This window comes from Rhipicephalus microplus, chromosome 5 (assembly GCF_043290135.1).
Source record: "Rhipicephalus microplus isolate Deutch F79 chromosome 5, USDA_Rmic, whole genome shotgun sequence".
Taxonomy (NCBI): domain Eukaryota; kingdom Metazoa; phylum Arthropoda; class Arachnida; order Ixodida; family Ixodidae; genus Rhipicephalus; species Rhipicephalus microplus.
In genome coordinates this window covers 212,002,258-212,014,317 of record NC_134704.1, presented here as the reverse complement: position 1 = coordinate 212,014,317, position 12,060 = coordinate 212,002,258, and the positions used below count along the sequence as shown (strand labels likewise).

General features: G+C 49.2%; 1 protein-coding gene across 1 annotated transcript in view; it reads left to right on the top strand.

Moving 5' to 3' along the window:
• nompB (intraflagellar transport protein 88-like protein nompB) overlaps positions 1–12,060 on the top strand; it is a 1,761,410-nt gene that overhangs the window by 23,526 nt on the left and 1,725,824 nt on the right. The window lies entirely within an intron of this gene.

Here is a 12,060-nt window from a genome sequence, read left to right as displayed (position 1 = left end):
ATGATGGCGTAGTCCGGTCCAGTCCCCACGTCTGGAAAGGTGTTGCGCAATCTCCTGCCTTGCAATATCTCCGCTAGGGCCCGTCCGCACTCTAGTGGCGTTGTCCTGTAAGAAAGGAGACCAAGCCAGAAATCTTGCTTTGCTTCATGCTTTTCTTTAGAATTTTTTTGGTAACCTGGACGCCTTTCTCGGTCAAACCATTTGATTGCGGAAATCCTGGACTAGATGTGACGTGTCGAAAGTCGTATGCCTTTGCAAAGGACCTGAAGTCTTGACATGAGAACTCAGGGCCATTACCTGTCTGAACTTCCGATAGTATGCCATATCTAGAAAATATAGCGCTGGTTGCCTGAATGACTGTGCTCGTCGATGTGTCTTGTAGCTCTTGCACCTGTGGAAAATTTGACAGGGCATCGTATACGCTGAGGTACGACCGTCCACCGTACTCAAAGATATCGATGCCAACTTTATGCCACGGCTGCGTAGACACAGGGCGCATCAGCAAAGGCTCTTGTGGCTGCATGTATGCATACTTCCCGCAAATAACACATTTCTGCATGAATGCTGCAATGTCAGCGTTAATGCCCGGCCACAAGACAAGCTGTCTTGATCTTTATTTGTATTTGTTCATGCCCATGTGCCCTTGGTGAGTTTCGTCTAAGGTGTCCCGTCTCAAACTACTCGGAATGATTACTTTGCAGCCTTTCGCACACCTCGTACCTGCGTCAGCTCAGAAGAGAACGGCCTCAGCGGACCCTCAATGGGTAGCCCGTGTTCTAAAATGTTCAGCACCCCTTTCAGGTATGCATCTCGACTCGTTTCTGTGGCCAGCAGCTCCCACGTTTCATTGCTGACGAGGGATGAAACGACACTCACCGCGTGCACTTTCACGTCACCGCTGCTGACGTCACCGGCGCGACTTGAGGTGGGAGCCTGTGACAACATGTCGGCCAGTAGAAGCTGTTTTCCTGGATCGAACGGGATTTCGGTGTCATGGCGCATTATTCTCAAAAAGAATCTTTGCAGCCGGGGTGGCATTTTAGCAATTGGTTTCTGAGTGATAGCGAGCAACGGGTGATGATCAGTCTCTACGATAACTTTTCAGCCATACAAAAAGCGGTGAAAGTGTTCGCAGCCATATAAAATAGCCAACGCTTCTTTCTCTGTTTGTGAACAGCGCTGCTCGGCTTCACTTAGCACTCGTGAGGCATAGGCGACCGGCTTCCATGTCTCGTCGTTGCACTGGAGCAGCGCCGCTCCGATGCCATTCTGCAATGCATCACACTATACTTTAGTCGCCTTAGTGGCGTCAAAAATGGAAAGTACGGGCTGCCTGCTGAGGTCGGTGCATAATTGTTGCCACTCAATCGCGTGGTTTGCAGTCCATTCAAACATTGTGTCTCGCTTCAGGAGGCTTCACAAGAGCGTTGTCCGTTCTGCTAGTGACGGAAGGTACTTGCCGAAAAAATTCGATCGATCGATTGATTGATATGTGGGGTTTAACGTCCCAAAACCACCATATGATTACGAGTGACGCCGTAGTGGAAGGCTCCGGAAATTTCGAACACCTGGGGTTCTTAACCGTGCACCCAAATCTGAGCACACAGGCCCACGACATTTCCGCCACCATCGGAAATGCAGCTGCCGCAGCCGGGATGCGAACCCGCTACCTGCGGGTCAGCAGCCGAGTACCTTAGCCACTAGACCATGGCGGCGGGGCGCCGAAAGAATTTGCAACTCCTAGCATTCTCTGGACTGCAGATTTGTCCTCCGGCGCAGGCGTCTGCACGATGCATTTTATCAGCGAGGGGCTTGGTCTGATGCCGTCCTTGCTGATCCCATCGCCAAGACACTCTATCTATTCTACGCCGATAATGCATTTGGCGGGGTTGAAAGTTAAGCCAGCTTGTTCGGCTGCTTGTAGCGCAGCTCTTAGGCACACGTCGTGTTCTTTCCGAGTTGAGCCCCAGATCAGAACGTCATCAACGTAAACTTGAATGTCCGGAGGACGATCAAATATCTCTGTTAAGGTTTTCTGAAACACCTCTGATGCGGATGCTATGCCGAATGGTAATCTCAGGACGCGGTACTAGCCGAACGGCGTTGAGAACGTGCAAACTTTAGAAGTCTCTTCATCGAACGGTATTTGATGGAATCCCGAGTTTGTAACTAAGCGGTAGAAGAGCATAGTGCCAGACAGCTCAGCTTCCATGTCCTCACGCCTACGCATTTCGTAGTGCTTTCGTTTCAGGCATTAATTTAGTTTTCTTGGGTCTATGGAAATGCGCAGCTCCCCATCTTTTTTTACGAACAATTACAAGTGGGCTCACCCAGTACGTCGACTCGTCTACTTTTGTAATGATGTGGGCCCGTTTCATGCGTTCCAATTCTTCCATAAGTGGATTCTGGAAAGTCAGGGGTGCACGTCCAGTTTGTTGGACCACTGGTACGGTTGCCTTGCCGAGGACAATCTTGTAGGTGCGTTTGACGCAAACCGTACCGTTGAAGAGGTGACGGAATTCGTTGACAATTTCTTCGGAGCTTGAACGGGACACTGTGTGTATGCGAGGAATCAGTCCTAGTCGTTCGCTTGCGTTTAGGAATAGGATGGTCTGTCCTTTTTGCACCACGAAGAAGTCGAGTGCAGTGGTTTGGTCGTCCACTGTCACTTCTAGACGAGTCAGCGTCTCGTGTTTAATTACTCCACCTCCATACGAGTGAAGTACTGCGCAGCTGGGCTTCAGTGCTGCCTTGGGATGCATACTGATGAACACTACGAAGGGCAACAAATTTGCTTGCGATCCCGTGTCAATCTTCAGTGCCACGGCGACGTTTCGGACTTTCACCTGATGCACCCAGTCACGTTGACTAGTTTACCGTCTTACGGACACATTCAGCACTTTGAAGTCGTCTTCATGGCCTTCTACCTCGTCAACTAGCGGTGCGCTTCTGCAACATATGGCAAAGTGATTTTTCGCTGGCACCATCGGCATGTCCGGCCGTATGCAGGGCAATTTCCTTTCGCGTGCATGCGTCAGCACTTGAGGCATGTACGGTTGCCTTGACCCTGCTTTGTCTTGCGCACAGTATTTTCTTGATTTTGCTGGCTTTTCCATATTTCACGGTGATCCGCTGTTGCCATCGCTGCCTTGCAAACTTGCTCTGCCTTATCCAAGCTTAATTTGTTGTCACTGAGCAGCTTTTCGTGGGTTTTATCGTCGTTTAGCCCCAAAAAAAGTTGATCCCGAAAGATAGAATCTGTTAGTGTGCCAAATTAGGTTGCACTCACTGGCCTGCTTTTTTAAATCCCGTAGTAAGTGTTCAAGTGGCTCAGCGAGGGCTTGACTCATGTTCCGAAAGACGTAGCGCTCACGCATTTCACTGTACTGTGTAGCGCAGTATTCGTCGAACTTCTCCACAATCGTAGCATAGTCTTCCTTGCTCTCGTCCTCTGCAAACGTGAAGCTGTTGAAGACTTCGAGTGCTTCTTCGCCGGCAACGCTCAGGAGTAAAGCCGCCTTCGTTTTGCTCGATCTAGGTTTTGCAGGGGGGTCAGATGCGGTCAAGAAAAGCTCAAGCCTCTGAATGAACAGCTTCCAGTTCTTGCTGGTGTCTCCCGACAGAAGCAGCGGGTCTGGTGGCTTGAGGAAGTTTATCGCTGTTGTGTCGTCGACTTCCTCCGGAGAAGTCGTGGGTTTGGCTAGCCACTTCTGACACCATGTATCGGTTTGGCGATTGGGTGACGCATGACACGGGAGTGTGATGTGAACAGAGACATTGGGCAGCCTTTATATGCCGAGCAGAACGAGAAAGGGTGCGAACCTTCACTGCACAATCATACCTTGAGGGGGCGGGTTTGACACGAGGCGCACGCTGCGCAAGATACGATACAATTATGTCTCGTATTCCGTTGTAGCTTGCATTTTTTGCCTTTTTCTTAAACGTTTCTTCTCGGCCAGACGGGTTTCCGTCGAAGCCTTGATTTCATCCACACACTTGACCGTCGACGACGAAATCGTCAACTCAAGCGTCCCAGCGAGCGATGCATTATTCCTCGTCCTGCAGTGAAAGTGCTTCGGTGAACGGTACTTGGCGTGGTGCATATGAAAATGGGTCAGCCGTGGATCGGTTAACGCCCACCCTGCGTCTGATGGGCAGTTTCTGTCCAAGAGGCAGCAGAGGCAGTGTTAGCTTCATGTCGGTAAGCGTGCTAGCTCCGATTCCTCCCCTTTCCCCCTCAAAAAAAAAGAAAACAAAGAGCATGACCTTGATTTTAGGTCGGCGCGGGCTGGGTGCCTCCTAAGCGACTATGAACTTTGTTCTGACGAGCACCAGGCAGGAAGACCGCTTGTACATATTTAGCCAGTAGGTGCCTGGAGACAGCAATTCTCTGCCTCCCACAGCAGCGGCGAATGCCTAACTATTTCACTAAGGCGGTGGTGGGTTATGGTACCCCCAGAAACAACCGAGCGCTAGGTTGGCGTTCTTTCTACCCATTGAGATAAACCGGTGGGTTCCCCGTCGGCACTAGGAATCGAACACCTGGCACCTCCCGCACCCCGCAGAGGAAGCGGACGCTCTAATCATGTAGCCCACTGCTGCGGGGTCGAATAGATTATATATATATATATATATATATATATATATATATATATAATGCCACTTGGCCGCTAGTTACGGCGAGCGTAAGCCATGACTGCCTGCGAGAATGGAAGACGATGTTCTGGGGCAGCGCGTGCTCTGGCTAGTTGTTGATTATTGAAGCAGCAATCTTGCCAGTTTTCGGTGCGTCTCCCCGCCGGCTCAGTTCTTCCTAGTTGAAGACCTTTTGTAGCACGTGACAACTGGTGGAAGTGCTGCGTAACCCCCAGCCGATGTTCCAAACGCCTCCAGGTAGCCCTGTACCTGCAGTGACAACACCTGTCCACCGCTCAAGTCGAAGACTCCGAGGACTACCTCCTGAGCGAGGACCTCTTCCCGAGGTGACGTGTCACACTCCCGAACGCTACGGAAGGCGCTGCAGCCTTCAACGCTCAGGAAAGCGCTGCAGCCACGCATAATACGCTGGGGAAGCCACGTGTGCCGAAGGTGCACATGTTCCACGGTTCCGTCTTGGAGGATGTCGAACTGGCTGGCCCAGTTCGAACGGGTTTCGGATTACAATGATTGGACCGAATTCCACAAAATGAGAAACGTGTATTTCAGCTTGGAGGACGGTGCTCGTACTTGGTACGAAAACCGCGAGCCTTTTCCCTCGTGGAGCGTCTTTCGTCGATACTTGCTGGCAAGTTGGGCCAATCCCGATCGCCGCGAACGCACCGAGTGAGCGATTCAGTCGCGCCTCCGAATGCCGAATGAAAGCGTCATGATGTACGTCGAGAACATGAGGAGCCTCTTTCGTCGAGCTGACCCCGACCTGGCAGAAGAAAAGAAGGTCGGTCATTTAACGCGAGGAGTGAAGGAGCAGCTTTTCGCTGGCCTCGTTCGCTGTCCCCCAAAGACCGTGGCGGAATTTTCGACTGAAGCCACAACCATGGAGCAAGTGCTGCAACAGCACTCTACTGTGTAAGACCGGCAAGTGAGTGCCGCTTCGTCAATAGGTCAGATCGGAGGTGCGGCAAGCAACATCAACATCAAGTCTCTTTGAGATTTCATTCGATCGGTGGTGTGTGACGAACTACAGAAGATTCAGTGCCAGTCCCAACCTACTGCAGGGTCTATTTGCAGCGTTGTCAGAAACGAAGTACGACAGGCTCTCCAAGTGCAAGCCTTCCAGCTATCTCCCGCCTTTCCCGGCGGAGCCACATCGTGCATCATACGCAGAAGCTGTAAGCCAATATATTTCTGCTTCATCGCGATTCGTTAATGCAATGCCTCAGGATGCACTTCCTTCGCTGCAGCCAATTCAGCACTTAGAAAATTGACAGCTGCTTCCCAGAAAATTCGCGCACACCAGACAGACGACCAGTGTGTTACCACTGTGGTGAAGCTGGACATGTGTACCGGGAATGTCCCTATCGTCGCCTCGGACTACAGGGTTTTGCCGTCTACGCACCAAGGCCAAGATTAGGCAAAAGACCGAGAGCTATTGAAGATTACCTTTCACAGCAGCGCATGCCACTGCGGCGGAAGTCGCGGTCCCCACCCCTAAGTCGATCTTCTCGAAATTTTCGGAGCCTCCCAGGAGCAGCGCCGGGGCGCTCACCAAGTCCTAGGCGGGAAAACTAACGACAGTGACCTTCGGGAGCAAGGCCGCTGACACTCGACGCAAGCAAGGCCTTTCACCGACGCAAGCACGGACACGGAGCGATTCCCCGACGACAGCTACGAAAGCCAGAAGCAGATTTTCTCTGAATATATATGTGGTAGTCGATGGTCACCACGACATTAGTGCATTATTGGACACAGGTGCTGACTACTCGATCATAAGCGGGAAACTAGCAGTGCACATAAAGAAAGTTGTAACGCCTTGGTACGAAGCACAAATTCTTACTGCCGGCGGGCACGTAGTCACCCAAATCGGCATGTGCACTATCAAAGTGAGCATTCCGGGACGTACGTTTCTCACCAGCTGCCTCGTACTTCATGACCATTCCCGAGACCTAATCCTCGGAGTCGACTTTTTGCGGGAGCACGGCACTACTATCGATCTTCGAGAGCGTACCGTGACGTTTTCGACAGCTGGATCCTCCGACAAACCTGAAGACATCCGTGACAGCACGCTTCGCGTTTCTGCCGACAGCATCACGTTGCCTCCGCGTTCAAGCGTCTTAGTTGATGTGGTGGTGTCTGACAAGTTACGGGATGGTGAGGTTGTCGCCGAAGGCAATTTGACGCTTTTGTTCGCGCTATGTGTCTGCGCTGCACCCAGCCTCGTCACGCTTTATGACAGACACTCTGCCCTACTTGTGACTAATTTCAGTAACGAGTACCGGCACCTGTTTCGTGACGCCGCCATCGCTTTCGCCTACCCTATCGCAGACGTTTCTGAATGCTTCGCATCTACATCAGCCAACGACGGGCTTCGACCGACACCAAGCGACGTGACTTCACTACTTGGAAAAGTTGATGTCAACTCGACCCTCTCGGAACAACAACAGACCGAGCTACGTGAACTGCTATATCAATTTAAAGAGTGCTTCGCGTCCACCTCGAAGGTTCGTCAGACACCGATCACCAAACACCGAATAATTACGTATAACGACACCTCGCCCATAAAACAACACCCTTACGGCGTTTCGGCAAAAGAACGTGACGTTATAAATTCTAAAGTCAAAGAGATGTTGCAAGATGACATTATCCAACTTTCCAAAAGTGCCTGGTCATCTCCAGTCATCCTCGTGAAGAAAAAAAATGGATCACTGCGCTTCCGCGTGGACTACAGGAAACTTGACAGCGTGACTAAAAAAGACGTCTATCCGCTGCCTCGCATCAACGATTCTTTCGACAGACTGCGGCAGGTCAAGTATTTTTCATCGATAGACTTGAAAAGTGCCTACTGGCAGATCGAAGTTGATGAACGAGATCGTAAAAATACCGCCTTCGTTACACCGGATGGCCTATATGAATTCAAAGTGCTTCCCTTCGGCCTCTGTTCTGCACCTGCGACATTCCAGAGAATGATGGACACGGTTGTTACCAGTCTAAAGTGGCACATGTGCTTAGTTTACCTCGATGATGTTGTCGTGTTTTCTGCCACCTTTGAGGAGCACTTGAAGCGTCTGCAGAATGTGCTGGAAGCGCTTCGCTCTGCTAACCTGAAACTGAAGCCAATAAAATGCCACTTCGGTTACAAGGAACTTAAGTTTCTCGGCCATGTTGTCAGTGCGGATGGTAGTAGTAGTAGTAGTAGTAGTAGTAGGATTTTTATTTACAGTAAGCCGGATACAGAGCTCACTGCAGGGGCAAAGGGCTAAAGGCGAAGAGCCTGACAAAGGCCCTTGTCCCTCCGCAGTCCGTGACAGTGCAAAGCTTAAACAATATATATATTCAATACATTGGTTTCAAGCAACCTGAAATTGTAAACACAAAATTCAAACTTAAATAGCATAAGAAGTTTACATAACACATTTTAAGAATTAGAGGTCACTCTCGTTATAATTCACAACTAAACAATATCAATGAAACAACATCGAAAACAGACACAAAATGCATGCGGATACAATGAATTCCGCTGTATACACTCGTATAATTGACATAGAAGTTTATGAACAAGTTATGGTATTCGACCAGACCCTGACAAAAGTACTACCGTGGCCTCGTTAACTGTTCTACGTAATAAGAAGGCAGTGCGTCGCTTTCTAGGGCTCTGCGCGTACTATCGCCACTTTACAGCCAATTTTTTTTAAATTGCTGAACCGCTCACTCGACTCACTCGTGAAAATGTTCCATTCGTCTGGGAGGAAGAACAGGATGCAGCTTTCTCTGAATTACGGGAGCATTTGCAGACGCCTCCAGTCCTCGCTCACCTTGACCAAGACGCTGATACTGAAATTTATACTGACGCCAGCAACGTGGGTCTTGGTGCTGTCCTAGTGCGACAAGAGGGCACAGAGCGTATGATAGCGTTTGCTAGCCGCACTCTTTCCCGCGCCGAGGTCAACTACTCCACGTCAGAGAAATAGTGCCTTGCTGTTGTATGGGCCACGATGAAATTTAGGCCTTACCTTTACGGACGCCACTTCAAGGCAGTGACCGACCATCATTCGTTGTTCTGGTTAGCCAATTTACGGGACCCGTGTGGATGACTGGCACGATGGAGTCTTCGTCTGCAGGAATACAATTTCCCGATCGCTTACAAATTGGATCGCAAGCACGAAGACGCTCATTTATTATCCTGTGCACCTGTCGAAGTTTGTGGCCACGACACCGAGGATGACAATTGTTTCGTTGGGGCCCTTACTACAACAGATCTGATTACGCGACAATGTGCGGACAATGAAATTCGCGCAGTTATCGAAAACTTTGAAGGACTCAACTCGTACATACCTCGATGTATTTCTCGAAGTCTGTCGTCATTCTGTCTGCGAGATGGGGTCCTGTATAAGAAAAACTCCAACGGCAATGAGAGAACCTATCTTCTAGTTGTGCCAACTGACATGCGTGACGACATTCTTTTTGTCTGCCACGATGAGCCCACGTCTGATCACTTAGGTTCTTCTCGAACTCTCGCTCGAGTTCGACAAGCATGCTACTGGACTAAGCTTTCTGTAAGCGATACGGGTAAGCTGCCGGGAATGTCAACGCCACAAATCCCCGCCACTAAAGCCCGCGGGGCTTCTTCAATCAATGGAACCACCCAGAGCGCCATTTGATCAAATAGGAATGGATTTACTGGGGCCCTTTCTGCTATCATCTACCGGACAAGTGAATCGTAGTAGCCACCGACTATTTGACGAAGTACGGCGAAACAAAGGCACTACAACGCGCTACGGCTTCCGACGTCGCTCAACTTTTTATGGACCAGATCGTTCTTCGACATGGCGCCCCGTCGTGCGTAATCACAGACAGAGGAACAGCATTCACTGCCCAGCTCATTCATAACGTATTCAAGCTCAGCTACACGAACCATCGCAAGACCACGGCATATCATCCGCAGAGCAACGGCTTGACAGAGCGACTCAACAAGACCATCGCTGACAAGTTATCTATGTACGTAGATGTCCAGCATAAGACCTGGGACCAGGTGCTACCGTACGTCACATTCGCGTACAATACTGCCGCCCAGGAAACTACGTGATTCACGCCTTTCCATGTTGTCTATGGACGTGAGGTCCAGACCATGCTGGATGCGATGCTTCCACACGATTGCGATGCTTTGATCACTCCTGATGCTGTGCAGCTTACCCAGTACGCCGAAGAAGCACGCCAGTTAGCACGCCTACACATTACGCACCAGCAGAGTACAGACGCATGCCGCTATAATGCTTGCCATAGACAAGTTGAACACCATCCAGACGATCAAGTTTGGGTGCGGACTCCAGTCCGATGCCAGGGATTGTCAGAAAAACTGATCAGTCGCTACTTCGGACTATACAAAGTCTTGCGACGCGTGAGCGATGTGAACTACGAGGTTGTCCCTGACGGCGCCTTCTCGCCACGATGGTGAAGGCACTCCTCGGAGATTGTCCACGTGGTGCGCCTGAAGCCGTACTTCACGCGGTAGTCCGACTGCGCATGAACCATATCGCTGTTTTTCTGTATGCGCGTATTTTCTGTTGATTCGTCCCGACTTTGCCTTTGTACTTTCCGAGCATCAGAGTGATGCCTTTTTTTTCTAGGAGGGGAAATAATGTCACTTGGCTGCTAGTTACGGCGAGCGTAAGCCATGGCTGCCCGCGAGAATGGAAGACGATGTTCTGGGGCAGCGCGTGCTCTGGCTAGTTGTTGATTATTGAAGCAGCCATCTTTCCAGTTTTCAGTGCGTCTCACCGCCGGCTCAGTTCTTCCTAGTTGAAGACCTTTTGTAGCACATGACAAGATATATATATATATATATATATATATATATATATATATATATATATATATATATATATATATATATATATATATATATATTATGTGTGTGTGTGTGTGTGTGTGTGTATGGGCAGGCATGGTGGTGGAGTGGCCGTAGCGTTGCAAGTAGTCAAGTACATCCTCCGTGAGAAGTCACAACGTAGTTTATTTCTTTTGACGTTTCAGCTTGAGTCTGGCCTTCATCAAGAATGAAGGTACAGTTTTTTGGTGCTCAGCTTTAGACAATCTAGGAGAGAGAGTACGCGAAGGAGGGAAAAAAGAAAAAAAGGAAAAAAAACAAAAAGCACAGAGAACATGAGGTAGACCCCCCGGCCTCCCCCTTTCACCTTTTTTGCTTTTTTTCCCTTTCTTCTCCCCTTCTCTTTTTCTTCCTTTTTTTCCAACGATCACCTTTATGATGTCCACGGTCTGCATCAACGTTACTAGATCCTGCAACGTTGGTCTGCATTTTCGTCCTTCCACTAACGTATTGTTCCCAACCAGACAGCGCCGCATGGCTATGCTGGTTCGGGTGTGGAGCAAAAGAGTTTTTTTAAGGAGTTTAAGCCTTTAACTACTCACTGCCACGTGAACGTCTCGTTACAGTGTACTAGAAAGGGTAGTCTCGCCGTTGAAAGAGGGGCGCTGCGTATTGCCGAAGAAGCTGACAAGCGGGTGCAATGTTAATTCTGCCGTGCTTCAGGAATACGCAGTTGGGGCCTCTTGATTCTGCACAAGGTTGCTTTGCGACATTTCATGCTTGGCAAGTGTACCTTGGTGCTAGAATAGCCCCCAAGGGTATGACACTCTCTCTCACACCAGCCTCTGCAAACCTAAATAAACATGACCAAATAACACAAAAAATGTACTCCTTGAGGCGTTTCTTAAATTAACAGAAATTTCTCTCAATCACAGTCATAAAGAGGTAAAGAAACTGGTCTCTATTACTATCATCATTCTCCACCATAACACTTTATCAAACGAGGAAATCGCGCTTTTCACAGAATGCGAACAGAATAAATACCAAGCCATCAGGACCACTAACATTCATAAACCCCGCGTTTTCTGAGATAATTCGATACCAGTACAATAACACCACCTTCGAAACCACTAACGGTACAAACGAGCACCCATCTATGAACACACCCTGTGACACTGTGATTGTAAGCGTATCGGACACGAGTTTGTCATATGACGATGAAAAACTGCTATCCAAAAGACTGAGCTTCTGCCCAATCACAAAAATTTTTGACGAATGCCACTTGCTTCGAGACCTCGACAACTTCGCTAGAAACTTGAGGTTGCGCGAATATTTTTTGGACAGGCCTTCTCACCACGCAAAAATGCAACGTTGTTGAACAAATGATTGGACACCAAACAGTAATCGAGACAAGTTTCTGGACAGTTATATCACCGCAGTAGAGGAAGATATTGTACACGAATACCACAGACAGACAGAAAAGCGAGAAAACTTGGCAAAATATGAAGAAATATGTACGAGAAATCTGGCATTTATGACAGACATAATAAAACGCACTGACAAAGGAGGAGCAACTGGAG